The sequence below is a fragment of the Haliotis rufescens genome, unplaced genomic scaffold (assembly GCF_023055435.1).
Source record: "Haliotis rufescens isolate VD_foot unplaced genomic scaffold, xgHalRufe1.0.p SCAF_2, whole genome shotgun sequence".
Lineage (NCBI taxonomy): Eukaryota > Metazoa > Mollusca > Gastropoda > Lepetellida > Haliotidae > Haliotis > Haliotis rufescens.
The window spans coordinates 24,738,806-24,749,250 of record NW_025963890.1 but is presented as its reverse complement, the minus strand read 5'-3'; the positions used below and the strand labels follow the sequence as shown (position 1 = coordinate 24,749,250).

Sequence of the window (10,445 nt, the reverse complement as noted above, 5' to 3'; positions counted from 1 at the left end):
CAGCCATACTAAAGTTATGCATTTCGTCAGTCCCTTAATTCTCACTTTGGCTTCATTGACGTCTGATAAAGAAGTGACACAAGTTCATGTTAGGCCTAGGCGCTTTTGGAGCCACTTTAAGATTTACTGATTACATCACCTGTTACCGACCACATGTACATAAGGACGCCCCTCTATGTGCACCTGCACTTGGCTGTATAGACTCGAACTTAGACGCACATTTGTAAATTCGGTATGTCTCGTATGTTATATGTATGTAGTGTCTGTTTTAAATGCGTGTGTGTTTAAAAGAGGACAATGTATGATACGGGCCTACCCTAATTTGGCACACATTATCTGTATAATTTAAAAAATGAGGTTAACTTATTGAATGCTTTATTAGCGTCCGATAATGAGGTGAAACAAGGTGAAAAGCCAGTCGCTTTGAGGGCCAACTAAAGATTTAATGATCACATCACCTGTTACCGACTACATGAATATAAGGACGCCCATCAATATGCACCTGCACTTGGCTGTAAGACTCGAACTTAGACGCACATTTGTAGTGGTATGTCTCGTATTTTTATATGTATGTAGGGTCTATTTTACATGTGTGCGTTTCAGAAAGGACAATGTAAGATAAAGGCCTGATTTGGAACACATGATCTGTATGATATAAAAATTGAGCACGACTTTTAGAAATTGTCATGACAAATATCAGATATGTTCATATGCATGAGAATAGACTTAGATCATCTCACCAACTGCATGTTATGGACTAATAACAACTAACAACTAACAAATGTATGGATTAAACTCAACTGTGTCAAAAATACTTTTTTCAGGAAACATTTCATTATTTAAACTTAATCAAGTCCTTGACCCAAGCTCATGCAGGCACATGGACATCATCATGTTTGGATTTTCTCATGAAATTAAAACAATCCGTCTTTTTAAGCTCATTTTAGCCATTCCTATGTACTTGAAGATGTCAGAGGCCAAAAGCTTGCGAGTGTAAGAAAGTAAAAAGATCAGTTGTAAACCATTAAAACATGTCTGATACTTTTCGTAACATGTCAAGTGGGACAGAAAGGGTCAACATGTACCTGTCTGTGATATCACTCCCCGTCACATGAAGTATCATCCTACCTGTCTGTGATATCACTCCCCGTCACATGAAGTATCATCCTACCTGTCTGTGATATCACTCCCCGTCACATGAAGTATCATCCTACCTGTCTGTGATATCACTCCCCGTCACATGAAGTATCATCCTACCTGTCTGTGATATCACTCCCCGTCACATGAAGTATCAGCCTACGTGTCTGTGATATCTCTCCCCGTCACATGAAGTATCATCCTACCTGTCTGTGATATCACTCCCCGTCACATGAAGTATCATCCTACCTGTCTGTGATATCACTCCCCGTCACATGAAGTATCATCCTACCTGTCTGTGATATCACTCCCCGTCACATGAAGTATCATCCTACCTGTCTGTGATATCACTCCCCGTCACATGAAGTATCATCCTACGTGTCTGTGATATCACTCCCCGTCACATGAAGTATCATCCTACCTGTCTGTGATATCACTCCCTGTCACATGAAATATCATCCTACCTGTCTGTGATATCACTCCCCGTCACATGAAGTATCAGCCTACCTGTCTGTGATATCACTCCCCGTCACATGAAGTATCAGCCTACATGTACCTGTCTGTGATATTACTCCCGGTCACATGAAGTATCAGCCTACCTCTCTGTGATATCACTCCCCGTCACATGAAGTATCAGCCTACCTGTCTGTGATATCACTCCCCGTCACATGATGTATCAGCCTACATGTACCTGTCTGTGATATTACTCCCAGTCACATGAAGTATCAGCCTACGTGTCTGTGATATCATTCGCCGTCACATGAAGTATCATCCTACCTGTCTGTGATATCACTCCCCGTCACATGAAGTATCAGCCTACCTGTCTGTGATATCACTCCCCGTCACATGAAGTATCAGCCTACATGTACCTGTCTGTGATATTACTCCCGGTCACATGAAGTATCATCCTACCTGTCTGTGATATTACTCCCGGTCACATGAAGTATCATCCTACCTCTCTGTGATATCACTCCCCGTCACATGAAGTGTCATCCTTCCTGTGTTTGATATAATTCGCCGTCACATGAAGTATCATCCTACCTGTCTGTGATATCATTCCCCGTCACATGGAGTATCAGCCTACCTGTGTTTGATATAATTCGCCGTCACATGAAGTATCAGCCTACCTGTCTGTGATACCGTTACCTTTCACATGAAGTATCAGCCTACCTGTCTGTGAAACCATTACCTTTCACATGGAGTATCAGCCTACGTGTCTGTAATATCATTCCCTGGGAATGAGGCATTTCTTATTCCCCGTTAAATAAACAAGTCAAAAAGATCATGTCGGACATTTAATAAGACAAAAGACAGAAACACAAACCTTCCTTGAAAAACTGAATAAATCCCCCCAAAATGACATGTTTCCGTATATTCAACGAAAGTGAATAGTTGACCACTTTCTATACTAAACTTCAATCGAGGACATGTGGGATCAGATGGATCGCCGCCTTCGACGCCAACCACGTGTTCCACAGACACTCCAGGAACTTCGAAACATGCTCCAGCAGATATGGACAGATATCCCACAGAACTGTGTGCGACGCCTGGTCCATTCCATGAGACGAAGATGTGTTGCTTGCATTGCAACCAGAGGTGGACACACACGCTATTGATTTGTAAATTGACATTTTGGCATGTTCATGGGTTTTTTTTTATGAAATCACGCATTTTCTGAAGGCATTATGGCAAATAAACCCATATGAACACTTACAGGAGTCTTTTATCTATTGCAAACCGAAATTGTTTCAGATTTGGTAAGAAACATAACTTTGCATTAAATCTTATTCAATGTCACAGGAACTTTTACCCTGGATGTGTAATACCATGTGTTCCTCTCCCACACAGTCCTAAAGTGTACCTGGATGTGTAATACCACGTGTTCCTCTCCCACACTGCCCAAGAGTGTACCCTGAATGTGTAATACCATGTGTTCTTCTTCCACACAGCCCTAGAGTTAACCCTGAGCATTTGGACATTATTCTATTGTTACACACACCAACATTCAATTATACAATTGTCGTCTTCTTCTTCTCCGGCGTGTCCATAGACCATATGCACGTGTTGCACGACTAGACAGCGACGAAGTCATTGCGACGTCATTTTGATAGATCGTGAAACTCAGCAATAAATGTACAAAAACATATTACCTGTGGTTACTTGCTGCGAGCATCCTCAAACAAAAGATCTGCTATTAATTTTGGAAATACTCGATTCTGATTTGGTCAATCAGAGGATTCAAATCACAATAACCACTTCTGACTGGCAATTCTGCAGCAGCTAAAATACGAGTAAGTTGGTCTGCAACTTAGTTCATCTTCTCTGTTCCTAGTTGTGGGACATCCGTTGTATCTTCGACAACTCCTTCTGACGTGTATTGTTTAGAGCTTGGATCACATAATTACTCTCAAGTGTAGGTCATACTGCAACGTTACATTCTACCCCAGCATAATGCTTACTGCTATCCGTCATCTACTCATCGCAGCTAAGTACTGCTTACTGTTATCCGTCATCTACTCATCGCAGTTAAGTACTGCTTACTGCTATCTGACATCTACTCATCGCAGTTAAGTACTGCTCACTGCTATCCGTCATCTACTCATCGCAGTTAAGTACTGCTTACTGCTATCTGACATCTACTCATCGCAGCTAAGTACTGCTTACTGCTATCCGTCATCTACTCATCGCAGTTAAGTACTGCTTACTGCTATCTGACATCTACTGATCGCAGCTAAGTACTGCTTACTGCTATCCGACATCTGCTGATCGCAGCTATGCACTGCTTTTCTGCTGTCCGACATCTACTGATCGCAGCTAAGTACTGCTTACTGCTATCCGACATCTGCTGATCGCAGCTATGCACTGCTTTTCTGCTGTCCGACATCTACTGATCGCAGCTAAGTACTGCTTACTGCTATCCGACATCTGCTGATCGCAGCTATGCACTGCTTTTCTGCTGTCCGACATCTACTGATCACAGCTAAGTACTGCTTACTTCTATCCGACATCTGCTAATCGCAGCTATGCACTGCTTACTGCTATCCGACATCTACTGATCGCAGCTAAGTACTGCTTACTGCTATCTGACATCTACTCATCGCAGCTATGAACTGCTTACTGCTATCCGACATCTACTGATCGCAGCTAAGTACTGCTTACTGCTATTTGACATCTACTCATCGCAGCTATGCACTGCTTACTGCTATCTGACATCTACTGATCGCAGCTATGTACTTCTTACTGCTATCTGACATCTACTCATCGCAGCTAAGTACTGCTTACTGCTATCCCCGACATCTACTCATCGCAGCTATGCACTGCTTACTGCTATCTGACATCTACTGATCGCAGCTATGCACTGCTTACTGCTATCCGACATCTACTGATCGCAGCTAAGTACTGCTTACTGCTATCCGACATCTACTGATCGCAGCTAAGTACTGCTTACTGCTATCCGACATCTACTGATCGCAGCTAAGTACTGCTTACTGCTATCCGACATCTACTGATCGCAGCTATGCACTGCTTACTGCTATCTGACATCTACTGATCGCAGCTATGCACTGCTTACTGCTATCCGACATCTACTGATCGTAGCTAAGTACTGCTTACTGCTATCCGACATCTACTGATCGCAGCTAAGTACTGCTTACTGCTATCCGACATCTACTGATCGCAGCTAGGTACTGCTTACTGCTATCTGACATCTACTCATCGCAGCTATGCACTGCTTACTGTTATCCGACATCTACTGATCGCAGCTAAGTACTGCTTACTGCTATCTGACATCTACTGATCGCACCTAAGTACTGCTTATTGCTATCCGACATCTACTGATCGCAGATAAGTACTGCTTACTGCTATCCGACATCTACTCATCGCAGTTATGTGCTGCTTACTGCTATCCGACATCTACTCATCGCAGCTAAGTACTGCTTACTGCTATCCGACATCTACTCATCGCAGTTATGTGCTGCTTACTGCTATCCGACATCTACTGATCGCAGCTAAGTACTGCTTACTGCTATCCGACATCTACTGATCGCAGCTATGTACTGCTTACTGCTATCTGACATCTACTCATCGCAGCTATGCACTGCTTACTGTTATCCGACATCTACTGACCGCAGCTAAGTACTGCTTACTGCTATCCGACATCTACTGATCGCACCTAAGTACTGCTTATTGCTATCCGACATCTACTGATCGCAGCTAAGTACTGCTTACTGCTATCCGACATCTACTCATCGCAGTTATGTGCTGCTTACTGCTATCCGACATCTACTCATCGCAATTATGAACTGCTGAATAGCTGATAGCTGAATACTGATAGCTGAACCATGACTACAAGTCCCTCTGTAGTAACGTTCTCATGGAATCCGAAACAGACATTTTGTCAAAGTAATGAACCTGTAAAGTTATGATACCTTTGTCTAACTGTCGCCTAGTTTTAAAATTAGTGACAGAGATCGAGGCAATGAATTCACACTTTCGTGTTTACAGGTTCATAATTTTTACAAAATATGTTTTAAATCGAAATATTTGGTGTACGTGAAGATAAATGGTTTAGGAACTAGGGGTAAAACACATTCTGTAATGTGAAATATGTCCCAGCTTTGAAGGTCAGTGCTAAAATCAGCCCCGGCTCTGTTAAGAACGTTATTGTAGAGGAAGGTGTAGTTTTGGATCAGATAATATATAGGATATTAAAAGCGACCAGTATATATCGGATATTAAAAGCGACCAGTATATATCGGATATTAAAAGCGAACAGTATATATCGGATATTAAAAGCGACCAGTATATATCCGATATTGAAAGAGACCAGTATATATCGGATAATTAAAGCGACCAGTTTATATCGGATATTAAAAGTGACCAGTTTATATCGGATATTAAAAGTGACCAGTATATATCCGATATTAAAAGCGACCAGCATATATCGGATATTATAAGCGACCAGTACATATAGGATATTAAAAGCGACCAGCATATATCGGATATTATAAGCGACCAGTACATATAGGATATTAAAAGCGACCAGTATATATCGGATATTAAAAGCGACCAGCATATATCGGATATTATAAGCGACCAGTACATATAGGATATTAAAAGCGACCAGTATATATCGGATATTAAAAGCGACCAGTATATATCGGATATTATAAGCGACCAGTACATATAGGATATTAAAAGCGACCAGCATATATCGGATATTATAAGAGGCCAGTACATATAGGATATTAAAAGCGACCAGTATATATCGGATATTGAAAGCGACCAGTATATATAGGATATTAAAAGCGACCAGTATATATCGGATATTAAAAGCGAACAGTATATATCGGATATTAAAAGCGACCAGTATATATCCGATATTGAAAGAGACCAGTATATATCGGATAATTAAAGCGACCAGTTTATATCGGATATTAAAAGTGACCAGTTTATATCGGATATTAAAAGCGACCAGTGTATATCGGATATTAAAAGCGACCAGTATATATAGGATATTAAAAGCGACCAGTATATATCGGATATTAAAAGCGACTAGCATATATCGGATATTGTAAGCGACCAGTATATATCGGATATTAAAAGCGAACAGTTTATATCGGATATTAAAACTGACCAGTATATATAGGATATTAAAAGCAACCAGTTTATATCGGATATTAGAAGCGACCAGTTTATATCGGATATTAAAAGCGACCAGTATATATCGGATATTAAAAGCGACCAGTATATATAGGATATTATAAGCGACCAGTACATATAGGATATTAAAAGCGACCAGTATATATCCGATATTGAAAGAGACCAGTATATATCGGATATTAAAAGTGAACAGTTTATATCGGATATTAAAAGTGAACAGTTTATATCGGATATTAAAAGCGACCAGTATATAGCGGATATTAAAAGCAACCAGTATATATCCGATATTGAAAGAGACCAGTATATATCGGATAATTAAAGCGACCAGTTTATATCGGATATTAAAAGCGACCAGTATATATCGGATATTAAAAGCGAACAGTATATATAGGATATTATAAGCTACCAGTACATATGGGATATTAAAAGCGACCAGTATATATCGGACATTCAAAGCGACCAGTATATATCGGACATTCAAAGCGACCAGTATATATCGGATATTAAAAGCGACCAGTATATATAGGATATTAAAAGTGACCAGTATATATCCGATATTAAAAGCGACCAGCATATATCGGATATTATAAGCGACCAGTGCATATAGGATATTAAAAGCGACCAGCATATATCAGATATTATAAGCGACCAGTACATATAGGATATTAAAAGCGACCAGTATATATCGGATATTAAAAGCGACCAGCATATATCGGATATTATAAGCGACCAGTACATATAGGATATTAAAAGCGACCAGTATATATCGGATATTAAAAGCGACCAGCATATATCGGATATTATAAGCGACCAGTACATATAGGATATTAAAAGCGACCAGCATATATCGGATATTAAAAGCGACCAGCATATATCGGATATTATAAGCGACCAGTACATATCGGATATTGAAAGCGACCAGTATATATAGGATATTAAAAGCGACCAGTATATATCGGATATTAAAAGCGAACAGTATATATCGGATATTAAAAGCGACCAGTATATATCCGATATTGAAAGAGACCAGTATATATCGGATAATTAAAGCGACCAGTTTATATCGGATATTAAAAGTGACCAGTTTATATCGGATATTAAAAGCAACCAGTGTATATCGGATATTAAAAGCGACCAGTATATATAGGATATTAAAAGCGACCAGTATATATCGGATATTAAAAGCGACTAGCATATATCGGATATTGTAAGCGACCAGTATATATAGGATATTAAAAGCAACCAGTTTATATCGGATATTAAAACTGACCAGTATATATCGGATATTAAAAGCGACCAGTATATATCGGATATTAAAAGCGACCAGTATATATAGGATATTATAAGCGACCAGTACATATAGGATATTAAAAGCGACCAGTATATATCGGATATTGAAAGCGACCAGTATATATAGGATATTGAAAGCGACCAGTATATATCGGATATTAAAAGCGACCAGTTTATATCGGATATTAAAAGCGACCGGTTTATATCGGATATTAAAAGCTACCAGTATATATCGGATATTAAAAGCGACCAGTTTATTTCGGATATTAAAAGCAACCAGTTTATTTCGGATATTAAAAGCGACCAGTATATATCGGATATTAAAAGCGACCAGTTTATATCGGATATTAAAAGCGACCAGTATATATCGGATATTAAAAGCGACCAGTATATATCGGATATTAAAAGCGGCCAGTTTATATCGGATATTAAAAGCGACCAGTTTATATAGGATATTAAAAGCGACCAGTATATATCGGATATTAAAAGCGGAGAAGTACATAGCTACATGTACGCTTTCGCAGCGAGTTGGACCACCAAAGAAGATAGGTTTCTGGCACGCCTAAGGGACGTAATACTGCTATATATGGCACTTTAGACAACTGGGCCACCCGCGTTACTGCACTGACAGAATACATGCAGTTATAAGATAGGGTATGTAGATGGTAACACCACATACATGTAGTGTATCTATATGAGTACTGAATATAGCAAAACTAACGTTTCTTAGCAGTCAAACTACTCTGCTTTTCCAGACTTTCCGCGTCCATCGACCCAGAAGCAAAAAAAAACAAATAATTTTTTCACTATCCACTTATCAAATCTGCGCAAATCCTCTAGAAATATCCCATCAGCAAGAGGTAAGTGTAATCACATGTCATGTTGCCTGCCCCTTCAACAGTGCAGGATTGCAACCAATTCGTTGTAAACTGTCTACTCTAAAGTATTAACTGCAAAGTTAACACAATGAAATCGAGATATAATCTGTTTGTGCTCAAATGCCCCCGGTGAATAGCATCAGTGATTCTATCTATCGGCGAAATTAGACTATTAGGAACGAAAATTTGTGTTTATTTTTTAATTTATTTGAAGCTATGAATTCATAAATAACCCTTACATGCTCATGTGGCTCGTGGTTAGTTGGGCTCGTCTGTTCAGTTTGTGAAAACCTGTTTTTCATATAAGGGGAAGAGTAGAGAAGAATAGTAGAAGAGTAAGAAGAAAAAAAATGATCGATGAGTGCCAGATAGGTTTAATCACACGTTATCAACTTACTCAACGTTAGATTCGTCGCCCACGTGTCCCATTAGGAGTTTAATCACATATATAATTTTCTATTTATATTTGTCTCATAATGTTTAGGGGCGGTGGGACAGCCTACTGGTTAAAGCCTTTCGCTCGTCAAGACGAAGACCCGGGTTCGATTCCCCACATGGATACAATGTGTGAAGCCCATTTGTTCCTGCTTGAAAGTTGCACATTCTATTGTCAACTGCTGCTACAAAGCATCTGCATAAGTGTTCACTTGTTTCGGAGTTTTCAAATTCTGTTCCCATTCTGAAATGATGTAGTTTAGATTTGAACTGTTCTTTATCTGAAACAGTTTATATACAAGAAACGAATGCTGTTGTTTTGTTTTTGTAGGTTTTTTTTCTTTATTAAAAGTATAGAGCGCAGATCATAAAGTCAAGATAACACATAGCCCCAAGCAGCGAAGTAGGGCTCCAAATGTCATATCTGACATATTCATTATGACTTCCGCTTTCAGAAAACACATTTCTACTGAAATTCATCTGTAACAGAAATTTCAACGACCTGCAACAAAGTTATTAGTACTTCCAGATTGAATCTTGTCACTTCCGAATTTAATCAAATGGCTACTGCAGCTGAACTTTCAACCTGGAAATACTATGATTGTTAAAGACAAAGTAATTTGTCTATTCCCGACATGTTTACAATGTGTGAAGCCCATTTATGGTGTCCGCCGCCGTGATAATGCTGGAATATTGCTAAAAGCGGCGTTAAACCATACCCACTCACTCACTCAAATCAGAAAGTCCCATGGCTTCATCTTACTTGATGACAAGTTCGGATTTTGCCACTTCTCGTTATATAACACTTACAGCAGTAGACATTCCAGCCAGAAGTCCATTATGACCGTACTTGTCCAGTCGAAGAAGCCGATTCATACACAGTCAAAGGAAAGAAATCAGCTGAACAGTTTACCCTTAGTGGGTGTCCGTGGTCAAAGGGAGCTAACCTACAATGCTAACTAGACTACGAGCAAATATATCAAATGAAAACGGACCAAAGGTTAAGTCAAGTATCTCTTATAGCGGTATATGCAAACAATCTTA

The 10,445-nt window shown here is 39.4% G+C and overlaps 1 pseudogene; it reads left to right on the top strand.

Moving 5' to 3' along the window:
• The first annotated feature begins 5,477 nt into the window (after positions 1 to 5,477).
• LOC125381911 lies at positions 5,478 to 8,493 on the top strand (annotated as a pseudogene).
• The last annotated feature ends 1,952 nt before the right edge of the window (positions 8,494 to 10,445 follow it).